We start from the raw sequence: 14,415 nt of genomic DNA on the forward strand, positions 1-14,415 counted from the left end.
GAATCTTCGCAACCCCATGAATTGCAGCATGCCAGGCCTCCCTGTCCATCACCAAATCCCAGAGTTCACTCAAACTCACATCCATCGAGTCAGTGATGCCATCCAGCCATCTCATCCTCTGGTGTCCCCTTCTCCTCCTGCCCCCAATCCCTCCCAGCATCAGAGTCTTTTCCAATGAGTCAACTCTTCACATGAGGTGGCCAAAGTACTGGAGTTTCAGCTTCAACATCAGTCCTTCCAAAGAAATCCCAGGGTTGATCTCCTTCAGAATGGACTGGTTGGATCTCCTTGCAGTCCAAGGGACTCTCAAGAGTCTTCTCCAATACCACAATTCAAAAGCATCAATTCTTCGGCGCTCAGCCTTCTTCACAGTCCAACTCTCACATCCATACATGACTACTGGAAAAACCATAGCCTTGACTAGATGGACCTTAGTTGGCAAAGTAATGTCTCTGCTTTTGAATATGCTATCTAGGTTGGTCATAACTTTTCTTCCAAGGAGTAAGCGTCTTTTAATTTCATGGCTGCAATCACCATCTGCAGTGATTTTGGAGCCCAGAAAAATAAAGTTTGACACTGTTTCCACTGTTTCCCCATCTACTTTCCATGAAGTGATGGGACCATTAGGTATCTATATCTCTTCAGCACTCTATGCAGTGTCTAACAAAAAAAATAGGCAATAATAATTTTTCAACAAATAACCCATGAAAGAGTGCCACAAGAGCACAAGAAGACCTTCCGAAAACAGCATACAACAGGACAAAAAGTCCAGAACATGCACCCAGTGAGTCATATGTATCATTTTACTGTATGAAGTGAAGCACCTCAAGTCAATGAGAGGGTTAACAAGAGACCAAGCCCAATTCCGCAACAAAAATGGCTTTCAATTTGTGAATTTTTCATGAAAAGAAAGCAAGTTCTGCCCTGGAAGAAAGATCCAGATACCAGGAAGGCCAAAAGTTCAGGAGTATGGTTCTGGATGGTAAATTACACTATGAGTTTAGATCACAAAAGGATTCAAAGAAACAATATCTAGCCAAACTTTATCTGAGGCTTAAAATTAATTATTAATCATAGAGCCTGACCCAAAGCTACTGAGGTGAGAACTGAATCCTGTTTTCAAGAGAGTCTTCTATGCTGCTCAAAAGATCCAAGGAGAAGGGCCAGGGTGTTACACAGGGTAATAACGATAGGATCAGGAAGATTCATTTACTGGATATGGAAAATTAAAGATTAATTATTAATTATGGAAATATAAACACTTTAACTCCTTGGCCAAGTAAAAACTTTAAAAACATGGAATATTATCTAACCTTATTTAATCTAATTTAATCTAATCTATGCTGTCCATGGAGAAGGCAATGACACCCCAATCCAGTACTCTTGCCTGGAAAATCCCATGAACAGAGGAGCCTGGTTGGTTGCAGCCCATGGGATCGCTAAGAGTCGGACACAACTGAGCAACTTCACTTTCACTTTTCACTTTCATGCACTGGAGAAGGAAATGGCAACCCACTCCAGTGTTCTTGCCTGGGATGAGGGAGCCTGGTGGGCTGCCGTCTATGGGGTCACAGAATCAGATACGACTGAAACGACTTAGCAGCAGCAGCAGCAGCATGCAGTCCATGAAATTCTCCAGGCCAAAATATTGCAGTGGGTAGCCTTTCCCTTCTCCAGGGGATCTTCCCAACCCAGGGACCGAAACCAAGTCTCCCACATTGCAGGCAAATTCTTTACCAGCTGAGCCACTAGGGAAGCCCTCATTTACTGGATATGGAAAATTAAAGGAGTTTTCCTAAGGAGACAAAATTTTATTTAGAGAAACCAGATGGAAATATAAACACTTTAAGTCCTCAGCTGCCGGGAGCCAGTGTGAGGAATCCCGCCCGTGACAAGGTCATGAGGAAGGAAGCTCACATACGCAAGGCGTGCTCAGACTTCAGGGACCCCTCTGGAAATTCCTAAGCATGTACCCCAACAAAAATCTGCCGGCTTTTGTGCTCTGCTTTTCCACTCTTCTGACATTTTCTGGAAAAAGTCAATTCAGGGCTTTAGTCTTCTGCATTTGAAAGAGTGTTTCAATCCAAAAAACCCTCTGATGGCTTTCTAGCCTGCCTGCAGGACTCCTACAGCTGCGCATGTGATTGTTTGAGGCCTCCTGACCGCAGGAGGCACAGGAAGCTTAAAACACCCTAGGAATGTAGGAGCTTCCGAGGAGTCAAAATCTTTTTAGGACTGATTAAAGGTTTCATTTGTTGAGTCAATATTTGCTGCCAAATTTTCACATCCTTTAGTTGTAGATATAGTTAGAAAAACAAGTAGTAGACCTTGTGTTAGCAACATTAGATCTTTGAGTTAAGTACCCTCTTTGTTGTGTCCCACTGCACCTTTGTTCTATTGAGATGTAACTTTAATGTTAATGCTTTAAGGAGATGTAGATTAAAGAAAAACACTTCAGGGGAAACAAGATTAACATTCATTAAGGAAGAGAGCCAAAAAGTGTTAACAAGCCTCTTGGCCAGAAGATAATGTAAATCACCTGAGACCTTTTGTATACCAAATGATGTATAGAAAGAGCTTGAGCTGCGAACGCTACATAATCTTGTGTTACCCATTGATCTCTGTGTTTTATCAAAAGTATAAAAGGCCTTCTGAACAATAAAGGATGGGGCCAGCTTCTTGGACCAGCTTCTCTAACTAGTCTCCCAGCCTGGTTTCTTGACACTCTGGCTCCCCCCGTGTCTCTCTCTCTCTTTCTTCTCCTCTCTCTCTTTCCCTCTCTCTGCTCTTTACTTTAATTTCGGGTTGAATTTCCACCTGGAGCGCGGAGGCTCACCAGGTCTACTTACTTGCCCCAGCTGTTAAGATCCGCGAGAAAGGGAGCTTAAGGCGAGGCACCCTTAGATATTCAAGCGGGCGCCGGTGGCCCAACGTAGATGGTGCAAATTCCTTGTCTGGAATTTTATTGGCCTTCCGCGTAAACCAAGCTATTCAGCCCTCTTCCTCCACTTAATCTTCTTACTACACTATAATTTCTTAATCTAATCTTACTTTAATAAATAAACAAGTCTTTCCACGCCGACGCCGTCCACCCTTCGAATTCCCTGGATCCACCGGGGCTGGACCCCGGCACTCGGCCAAGCAAAAACTTTAAAAACATGGAATATTATCTATCTTATTTCCTAATTAGTACTAAGAGCGATAGTTTAGAAGCATATTTTGTGGGATGCACAATAATTATTGTTATCAATACAGTAACATTTAAATCAGACAAAGGAGGTTGATTTAAAATTATTTCCTTAGAAAGAAACTAGATAATCAATGAAAACTGTTTTGATGTAAATAATTTTATCTTTTGAGATTTTTCTCTCTCCAGTCTTCTGAGTTTTCATTCTCAGAAGCACTAACATAAAATAGACATTGTTAATAAAACAACCAATTCTGGCAAATGCTTGCGGGACATACTTGCTAAAAGACTCTCAACCACTAGAGAGGACTGAAGTCTTGAAAACATTAAAGATGGTTCTTTAAAAAATCAAAAGACTCAAATTTTCACTGATTTTTTTAATATGTAAAACACACATGATATAAAGTTCAACAAGTGTAATAAACCATAATGGAAAATAATATGAAAAATATTATATTTATATAATACCATTATGTAATTATATATAACCCTTTATATATTACATATATTTATATGCGCTCAGTTGTTTCTGTCTTGTCCAACTCTGATCTTATGGACTATAGCCTCCAGGATCCTCTGTCCATGGGATTTTCCAGACAAGAGTACTAGAATGGGTTGCATGCCCTTCTCCAGGGGATCTTCCCAACCAAGGGATCAAACCCTCATCTCCTGCGTCTAATGCATTGAAGGCAGATTCTTTACCCACTGAGCCATTGAGGAAACCCAGTATATTTATATAGGTATAAAATGCATACATAATCTTATATATATAACTGAATCACTTTGCTGTATACAGAGGCCAACACAACATTATAAATCAACTGTACTTCAATTTTTAAAAAAAGGAAAATAATTCAACGGGTATTAAAGAGTATAAACTAAAAACTAAGACACCCTAAGAGTGGACTTGAAAGTCCCAGTTTTATTCTGAAATCTTAGAATCTTTGAATTGTGTTATTTTTGCTTAATTCAAGAATTAAGAGGTAATTCAAGCATTAGGGGTAATTTTCTCTGTTTGTGCCAAGAAAAAAAAAATCTATTCAATCTGTGTGTAGTGTCATTATTACTGCCACTTTCTATCTTGACTCAACTCTTAATTTCAAGTTACTTTCCCTCCTCTCCACATTTTGAGACTTAGGACCATGGCAAAATCCTACCACCTAGTGGAAAAATTCTCCATCCTTCACTCTAGATCATTTTTAGAATTCAGAACGCATGAGCTGTTTGCCTTTGTTTACATATGTAGGTTTTAAGGGAATGAGCTGCTAAAAAAACACATTTAAGCAATGAAAGATTGTGTAAATTTTGGCCTCAGATATTTCAGCCACGTTACCACCTCTTAGGTGGGAAGTAGTCACTGGGAAATGCAGAGATCTCCATCCACTGTGAGGACTTTTTTCCATTTTTGTGTTTAGCGTTGATAACATCAAGATATGGGCACAGCAGGTGACAGGAGGCACAGTTTTAATCTCCTGCACATGTTAAGCAAGATAAACTCACATCAACATCTGTCTCTGGGAGTCAATCTAACTCAGAAAATATGTAACCTTCACCTTGAAGTCTGTGAAGCAGGATCCCCTTCTTTCAATAGATTTTGAGGTTGCATGTTTACAGTGAACACACAGCAATTCTGCTTATTCATAGATATGAATTTCCTGATGCTCTATTTAGCTTGACTACTCTATCACAGGAGATCATGTTGAAGGCAGAAAACTTGCCACAGAAATTATAGACCGAAGATCTGGCTAAGGCAATGGAGCAGAGAAAGAGAGAAGAGGAAGAAAAAAACTGAAATTTTCCTGGGAGACCTCAATCTATTTCAACACGAGATCAACATGAATTGACCTTGAAAGAAAAATAAGATCTTTACACTTTTCCACAATTGCTTTCATCTTACAGATGTTATCTTAGTTTTAGTTCATGCCATCACTGGCCCCAGCCCAAGATGACTACAGACAGGATAGAAGAAAAAAACCTCCGTCAATAGGGACACAAGAATAATACTGCTGGTATTCCAATATCCTGCCTGGTATGTGTTATGCTTTGTTTGCTTATCTGCTAGAATATTCCAGTGCTTGCATATCACCCAGCATTTGATTGGTTCACCTTGGGATTCCTGCACCATGAAATAGAGTGTCCTCTTTCCCCATTCATCTTGCACTTCCATATTTCACACTCTAGAATCCATTCCCAGTTACTCAGTCTTGATCAGAAGCAGAAATTCCATCTCCCATTTCTGAAGGTTTGTTGCCAATTTTTTCTCGGATTTCTTCACATTAACCAATGTCTTTCAAAGAAATTCCCTTTGGCCTAAGCAGAAGCATCTGACACACTGAACTAGTAAAATTCATGTGCTTTTTAAATGAATTTTTTAAATAAAAATACACACAACTATATTTTTGTCTTCTATACCTTTAAATCTCTTCACGGAAAAGCAAACATTCTTTTCCTGATCTTGCAGGGGTGGGGGTGGGGGCACGGTGTGGGGGGAAGCAAGGCAGGCAGTTCAATGGGAGTACTCAACTTTAGCATCTCTTCATGTATATATACCTAACTTCCTAAAAAGGAGGCAAAAGAGAGCAAATTGCAGGAGACATATTATATCTCTGATATAGGTCATAGCTTTGCAGGGGATATCAGGAAGTCCAAAATAAAAATAAAATAGAATATATAAACAAGTAACTAAAAAGAATAACATAATACCATAGGCTATAGATCCATAACGTCTCTTATTTCTAATCTCTCAGATGAGCTTTGGAGAACCACTGTAAGTGGTCAGTGGTGTCTGACTCTGCAGCCCAATGGACTGTAGCCCATAGAATTTTACAGGAAGAATACTGGAGTAGGTTGCCATTTCCTATTCCAGGGGATCTTCCCAACCCAGGGTTCAAACCCATGTCTCTTGGGTGTCCTGCTTTGACAGGCAGATTCTTCACCACTAGTGCCAATTGGGAAGCCCTAGAAAACCACTATATTCACCCATAAAGTATCCTCGAGTGACAGAGGCAGAATTCTAAGCTAAATAAATCTCTGATCTAATGCTTTCTTAAACTAGGACAACAGTAAAGACCAAAGAATAAGTAGATATGTAGCTAAAGAGCACAGACACAAAAACCACTCAAAATGCGACTAAAGGTGAGTGCTAAAACAATTGGAAATGGAAGCTCTGTCTAGGAAACTGATACTAAATAGATATAGGAAAAGCTTGAAAAGAGGAAATGTGGCGGTCACCCTATGCATTTACACAGAACCCTGGGCTTGGTTTAATGCTCTACTGTTGCCTTCTTGAAATTCTTAGTAATTTACAGACAAGGGGCCTGCCTTTCCATTTTGCACCAGACACCCACAAATTTGTTGATTCTGCTATATATTCAGAGTGTAAAGAACTTCACCACTATTGGCAAAGTGTCTTTTTTCCCTCACGTCTGAAATAACAGACAAATCTGCAGAGACTAAAGCAATAACAAAGGCAATCCACTCCCCTCCTTTCTCTGCAAGATCCCCTTCCTGTCTCTCCTGACAACTGAGCTTCCCCACAGTTACCCGCCCCAGGACAGCAGGCACATGTTTAAAGAAGACATGACCTGACAGCCTCAGACTCAGCCTGGTCAGAGTCCACCAAGCAGTGGATTCCTCCTTAGAGGCTGACATTAACACTCCATGTTAATAAAGTCTTTCTTTGCTCAAATGACAACTCAGATCTTTCCATATTATACCACCTTTCTTCTTGCAGAATCCACAATCTGCCTTTGATAAGTAAAGAGCTACCACTATTAAACAGGAGAGTGGTCTTTCAAGGCCTAGGAGAACAATAGACTTATTATCCCCAAATATTATGAATAAGCAGAAAACTGTAGGAAAGACACATGTACATAAATACGTCCCTAATAGCTGAAGTTTCTTTATTCATTTATTCAGAAAGTCTCCTTCTATTTCCAGACACTGTCAGGCACTAAAGATTCCTGGATGAATAAGAAAGACACTCACATTAAACCAGAAGTTGCTGGTGCCATGGTTCTTGTATCTGGAAGGGTAAATCTGTAGGCGAATTAAAAAAATTTAAAAGAATAAAGCCAGCACACAGAAGACAGAGGATCGAGAGAGGAGGAGGATGGCCCTGATGGTTTATGAATTCCTAGTTGCAACTGTTCCCGAGACCCAGGTTCTGTGAGCCAATAAATTTCCTTTTTGCCTTAACTGTTTTTTTTTTTTTTAAAGACATGGTTTCTATTGCCATGGTGATTAGTGTCCAGGTAAAACTGACTATGAGCCAAGGGCTATGCTAAGTGCTTCACAAGCATGTTATTTCTCTTCAAACATACCATTAGGTTGATGATTATCATTCTCACTTTTTTTTTCATTCTCACTTTTATAAAGAGAACTAAGATGGAGAGAGGTTAAGCTCCCTTCCCAAAGCCACACAGCTATCAGGAAGCAGACCAAATAATTTAGTGTGCCCAACTCCAAGTCTTTCTGGTGCCTGAAAATATTAGGGTAAGTCTCCCTGAGGTAATAAATCCAAAAATGTTTTAGAGATTCTGTCTGAGAGGAGTCTGACTATCTGAAGAAGAGGTGTTGAGATGGAGGGATTAGAAAAGTTCCCCCCAAACAGAAGGGACACCATGAATGAAGACATGGCAGTGGAAATGACATGCTATGAGTAAGGACCCACTGCAGGATTCGGGAACTATTATAGATTTTTTACCAGGGAGAATATGGATTTACATTTTTAGTAAGATTATTCTAATGACTTCGCAGAATGAGAACTTGAAACAAACAAACCTTGAGTCTGAGAAACCAGTTAGGAGGATGTTGTGATCATTCAGACAAACAACAGTAATGACCCTAAGTAGGGCACAGCTGGGGGAGGGGGGGAGGGGGAGGAAAGAATGGATATGAGAAATGATTTATTAATAGAACGCAAATTTTAAAAAAACCTTGATGACTAAATTGCGTATGGTAAGTAAGGAAAAGGGAGCAGAAGTGGCCCTCAAGTTCTGGTTTGCAGATAGTGATGCTCCCAGCTAAGCCAGGGGATACAAGAAGAGGAGTAAGTTTCATGGGGAAAGGCGATTAGTTTTATATGGGACATGTTGAATTTATCTAAGTCTGGATACTGAACAGGTAATTAGCTCTATACCTGAAGCACAGTAGAAAGATCTAGATTGAAGAAATAGATATAGAAGTTCATCTATAAATAATGCATGTTTGCATTTGAAAACATAAAATGAAGTAATCCAGAAGAGCAGGAACAGCAACAATGAAGAGGCAGGTAGAACAAGAGGGACACTAGAAAGAAATAGAAGAGAAACCCTAGAAGTACAGAAGGAACCCAGGAGAGTGTTGACCCAGAGGTCAAGCGGGTGAGGAGTTTTGCGAAGGGAATGATCAACAATGTCAAATGCAACAAAAAGATTTGTTAAGAAGTTTGAGGACTTCCCTGGTGGTCCACTGGTTAAAAATCCACCTGCTGATGCAGGAGACATGGGTTTGATCAGTGGTCTGAGAAGATTCCACATGCTGCAGGGCAGCCAAGCCTAGTGCTACAACTACTGAGGCTGCAAGCTGCAACTACTGAAGCCTGCGCACCCTGGAGCCTATGCTGCATGACAAGAGAACCCCCCACAATGAGAAGCCCATGAGCCCCAACTAGAGAGTAACTCCTGTTTGCTGCAACTAGAAAAAGTCCATGTGCAGCAACAAAGACCCAGTGCAGCCAAAAATAAATAAATTTATTGGGGAAAAAAGAACACGTTTGGGAAATGGTCATGGGATCTAGCAATGAGGTCATCTGTTATGACCTTAATGAGGACAGTTTCAGTAGACAGGTAGAGGCAAGTGTTAGATTGCACCGTGCTTTGAGGAATGGATGGGAGGTTAAACAATAAGAGACAGTGAGTGTAGGCTGTCATTTTGAAAAGTCTAGACAAGGCGAGTAAGAACAAAAGATAGTGGCCAGTAGGGGTAAAGGGAGAAAGATCTCTGTGAATGGGTCTCAAATGGGTATCTACAGGAAAAGAATGAGCTAGTGGAAGGGGACAGATTGACTAATCAGAGCATGGTCCCAGGTTAGGAAAAGAGATTGGGATCAAAGATAGAAGTTCAGTTCACCTTGACCTGAGTCTTGAGAAGAAGCCATAGTTGGGGTGAGGTCATAGGTAGGTCTATAGAGAGAAAAGGTGGCCATCTGGAGCAATCTTCCAAATGGCATCAACCTTCTCTCTGAAGGTAGAATGACCAACCATCCCAGCCTTCCAGGGAATGGAGACTTTCCCAGGACTGATGGCTGGCCTATTGTCTGCTCAGAAGGATGCCTTCCTTCCTCTGAATTTTTCCAGCTCTTAGTCTCTGGGCCACAAAATTGGAAACTTAACTATGCCTTATCTCTTGTTTTGCTCCTGTGTGGTAATCTTGTCTCCCCTCGTAGGGATAAGTTCCAGGAGGGCAGCAAGTCTGCATGGTGAAAAGACACTGGAACTTAAATTCCTATTGTTTCATAGGAAGATACTTCCCAACAGAGGCCTGACAATCGGTTACCTTGTGTGGACCTTCCTAAAAGCAGGGTCAGAGAGGCTCCTTCCAGGGAATTTCTCCAAATCCAAAAGAACTACCAGCCCCTCACTAGAGTCAGCAGAAAATCTCTCCCTCACCTCAAACCCTACTCACCTTCTTTATGTGAATAAGAAAAGGAATGGCCAGTCTCATTAACCAAGTTCTTAACAAGTGCTAGGTGTCACTCTGTCCAATCTTCACGGCAACACTGTGAGGCAGGTATTTTTCTCATTTTATAGATGATGAGGCCAGGGCTCAGAAAAGGTAAGTAACTCAGCCAGTGTCACACAGCTCATGAGCAACAGATCCAGATGCAAAGGCAAGTCCTTCGATTCCAAAGCCCACCGTCTTCACCACCATCAAGGTGGCTCCCTAGCTAGGTGGCTGTTTCTCCCAGCTGTAGCCCCCAGCTCTCCTATGTCTGATGCAACCATTCACTCTCCCTTCAGCATCACACACTATATTTTAACTCTTGCCTTCTTTCTTCCTTCAAATTGTCCTCTTTCCTCCGAAATAACCAACTGCCACCAGGTGTCCCTCCTCTCCTATTAGTCTGCACCACTTGGCTCTGTTGCAAGTCAAGGCAATGCAGGCAGCCTGGATACCCATCCTAGCTTAATCCAGTTACACAAATTCCCATTACTGGGCCCTCAGTTATAGCCTGGGGATGCCCAGATGCGAACATCATGCAAAGTGTACAGCACAAATACACAAAGACAAGGCAAAATCTGAGAGGGGCACATGAAGCTCTAGGCTCAGAGGAGGTACAGCTTTCACTGCGGGCATGCGGAAACAATTATGAATGATTCCTTTGTGACTGCCACAAGCATGCTGGAAAGAACCTGGGTTTTCTATCATCTGTTCTAAACGAAGTTTAAAAATAGGTCCTGGAATGTACCTCAAAGTCTAGCTAATGTCTTTTCCATCATTATTTTTTGAGTCTATAAGAAACTGTTTTTGAGCCCCTAAATGGATTTACAGGAATTCAGAAGTTGACCCCACCTCGTCAATATTAAAGAAGTTTGCTAAGTTGGGTGGGATCGGTGAGGAGGATGTGGAATAGAATTCTAATTTAGCCTTCTTGTGGCAACATTTGAAACCACTTTGGGGCATGGAACATTAGACATTTTTAGCATTCAAGAAACCGTAATTAAATTATTAACTTGTTTTTTGATTGTTTGACCTGCCCCGTTTGTTCATCAGACAATAAGTGTTCTGTAGCAGCAGTATTCCACATTCAGGAAGGCTATTCCTCATGGAATAAGCTTGTTACAATCCATTTCTTTGAGGATTCATGCATGAAGAATGAATCATGTTTCACAACTTAAAAGAGGATGTGAGAGTCAGAGGAGGCCAAGAAACAAAAGAGAAATTAGGATCATGACTTCTGTTTCCACAGTCCATTTATTCTTTATGTGTGGAGAAGACACAGGCAGCATTTGGCAGCCTCCATCCGGGAAAATTTAAGATGCCACAGCCTGACAGGTGAAATATGTCCATCACTCCAAAGGGGCCTTTTCTGCCCTTATTAACCTTTACATCCTACTCCCCATTAGGCAAGTGCACGCTCAGTCATGTCCAACTCTTTGCGACCCCATGGACTGTACTCCCTCAGCCCCCTCTGTCCATGGAATTTTCCATGCAAGAATACTGGAGTAGGTTGCCATTTCCTACTCCAGGGGATCTTCTTGACCCAGGGATTGAATTTGCATCTCTGTGTCTCCTGTATTAGCAAGCAGATTCTTTACCACTGTGTCACCTGGGAAGCCCCACATTCCTGGCCTAAAAGCAATTGTCTACAGAAAAATCCCTGCTGCTGCCGCTGCTAAGTCACTTCAGTCGTGTCTGACTCTTCGTGATCCCATGGACTGCAGCCTACCAGGCTCCTCCGTCCATGGGATTTTCCAGGCAAGAGTACTGGAGTGGGTTCCACTGCCTTCTCCAAAAGAAGAGAAAGAACAAAATTTAAAATTTCTCTGATTTGTTTTTGATCAATAATGTCATCTTCCTCTAGGTGCAGTTTAATTCTCTTGGATGGTGAGAAATTCAGAGGTAACACAAGTTGTATCCAAATGAACTCTTAAAAAAACAGAAAATGCAACTAAACTGGACAGCTTTTTAATCCTTGCAGTTTAGAGTTGCACCTCACCGCCTAATAGCTGGTCGAGTCCCTGTCTCAACAATTTTGCTCCTCAGGTGCTGAAGATTGAATTAATCACTTGACTCACTTCACGGCCCATCACTGTCATTGGTTTCAGTGACTATTGACTATTTTGGTATTGATTTTTTTTAAATCCCACCAACTCCGAGTCACTTAAAGCTGTTATATCAAAGAGGAGGGTGACCATTTCTAGATATGATTCTCAGCACCCAGGAAATGTCAATATTCTGTCCAAGAACCCATAAAACGTCTTCAGATGAAAATACACAAGACAGGACGGTCCCATTCCAAATGACCACGAGGCATATTCTGATGTAACTGGGGTCAGGGCAGGGAGATGCTAAGGACCCTGAGCAGCATCATTTTTCTTAAAAACAAAACTGAAATCTGTGTCTTGGGATCAAGATTGATCACAATTTTTTCAACCTGTGAAAAGACAAACTGCCAGAAAGTCGACCAGCCTGGCCAGGCCTATGTGTCTCGTGTTCCAAGGAAGACCTCAGGTCCTGATACTGCAAAGCTTCTACTGCAAAAATAATTATTCTCTGCTCTCCTGGGACAGAAAGTGGAGCAGACCCCTTGCCTGGCTTCCTCCGACAGACTCCTCACCCTTCAGCATTCCCGGGTTCTCATTCACATCTTCTGCTATTAGAATAGCCCTTCATTGGCCCTTCAGACAAGTGAACGGCCGGCCCCTTAAGGTGGAGCCTCAGCCAAGCACATTGAGCAAGGAGAGAGGAAGGGAGAGGAAAGAGAAAAGATATGTGCAGGAAGAAATGGGGGATTCTTCTGAAGACTTTTATGGGTCCTTGATAAGAGACCTGTAGTGTTCCCTGAGGATTAAAACTAATAACCACAGATGGTCAGACGGCCCCCCTATCTATATAAAATTTATTAGTGACTTATAAACAACAGAGCCTGAAAGACTTTATCAACTTCCTGGTTCTCACCAGCAGCAAAACACTCCCACTTTACAGACAAAATTCTCTAAAGTCAGGAACATAGTCAAGAGAGGTGAAGACCTCACTGTAACTCATGCATAGATACAGAATCCAAACACAAGCTTATACTGAATCCATCATTTGTCCAGCCACTCTACCAAACTGCACATCAGACTCATCACAGCAGCTTTGTAAAACCATGAATCCCCAATCCCAACCCCTGCCTGCTAAGTCAGAATCATGGAGAGAGGATCCAAGAACCTGTGTCTAAGTCTCCCAGGTGATCATTGGACAGCCATGGATCTGGTTTTTCCTGTCATGGTAACAGATCATGACTGGTTTCTTGCACATTTTATTTGCAAAACGAGATCAGAAACCCATTGGATGATGCCCTAGACCCTTAAATCCTCTGCAGTGTCAGCCCACACAGGTGGGCACCACGTATACGCTCAATGCTTGCTCATTACAGGGAATGAAGTTTGTTCTGAGTTGCTTTTCATTGTTTTTTTTTTTTAATCCTTTCATCTTCCTGCAAAGCAAAATTATATTTCAGTAAGGTTTCCCCTATAAAAAAAAATTTACTGAGAAGTTTTTATCTTCACCAAATGAGAATAAGTAGACATATGGATTCAAATCAGAATATTTTTAATTTCCTCTTTAAAAGAAAATATATTTCCTGACACTGTGGAAAGATAGAATTCTTTCTCCTTATCACAGCTTCTTCCGGGCAAATTCATTCACAGAGGGGATAGATTACCAATCTTTTCTGATGATCTGTTTCTTTTGCTCATCCTCTACTGAATTTAAATGGGGTCATTATTACAAGCGGGAATAAAATTATTTTATACACCATAACTCAGAGAGATCTTGTTTCTATTAAAATTCTCATTCTAAGACATAAAAATGTGTTAAAATACAATGGTTTGTGCAGTATAATTCCCCAAGACGCCTCAGTCCAAATGTCACACACAACAAAATTGTTCTCTTTTCCATCACAGAGTGCTGTTAGAAAAAAAGAAAAAAAGCTATTATTTTGTGTTATTTTAACCCTCCTGGCTTTCTTGTTCTTACCCAAGAGCCTTGCTTTGGAGACTGGAGTTTACTGGTGGAGTTCTGGCCAGATGACCCTGGTCTTTCCAGGAGAGAGAAGGGCCCGTGTTCCCTAAATTGCGGCCGGCATCCACACTGTGAAGCTGGAACCTCCTCCTTCCAGGCTGTTCCACACCCCAATGGTCTCCAGGTGTCACAGCAGGGTATGGTGTGTGGGGCTGGGCCTGGTTCACCCACAGGTGGTTGCCAATCAGAACCATCTGAGGAGCTAGAGCAAGGTTCTCCCAGGGGCCTCACGATGGATGAGGCAGTGCATTGGCCCTGGGGTCAGAAGACATGGTAATCCTTCCATCACAGCAACACCAGAAAGGGCATGTAGACAGAGCCCACTGCCAGGAAAAAAAAAAAAAAAATCTCTTTCTGAGCCTCTTGTGAACATATACAAAGTCCAAAAAAACATACAAAACTTTCCTTCTCTTTCCCTATCAGGACATGAGTCAGTTAAACAGTCCCTTCTATTTCTT

This window comes from Ovis canadensis, chromosome 4, assembly GCF_042477335.2.
Source record: "Ovis canadensis isolate MfBH-ARS-UI-01 breed Bighorn chromosome 4, ARS-UI_OviCan_v2, whole genome shotgun sequence".
Taxonomy (NCBI): domain Eukaryota; kingdom Metazoa; phylum Chordata; class Mammalia; order Artiodactyla; family Bovidae; genus Ovis; species Ovis canadensis.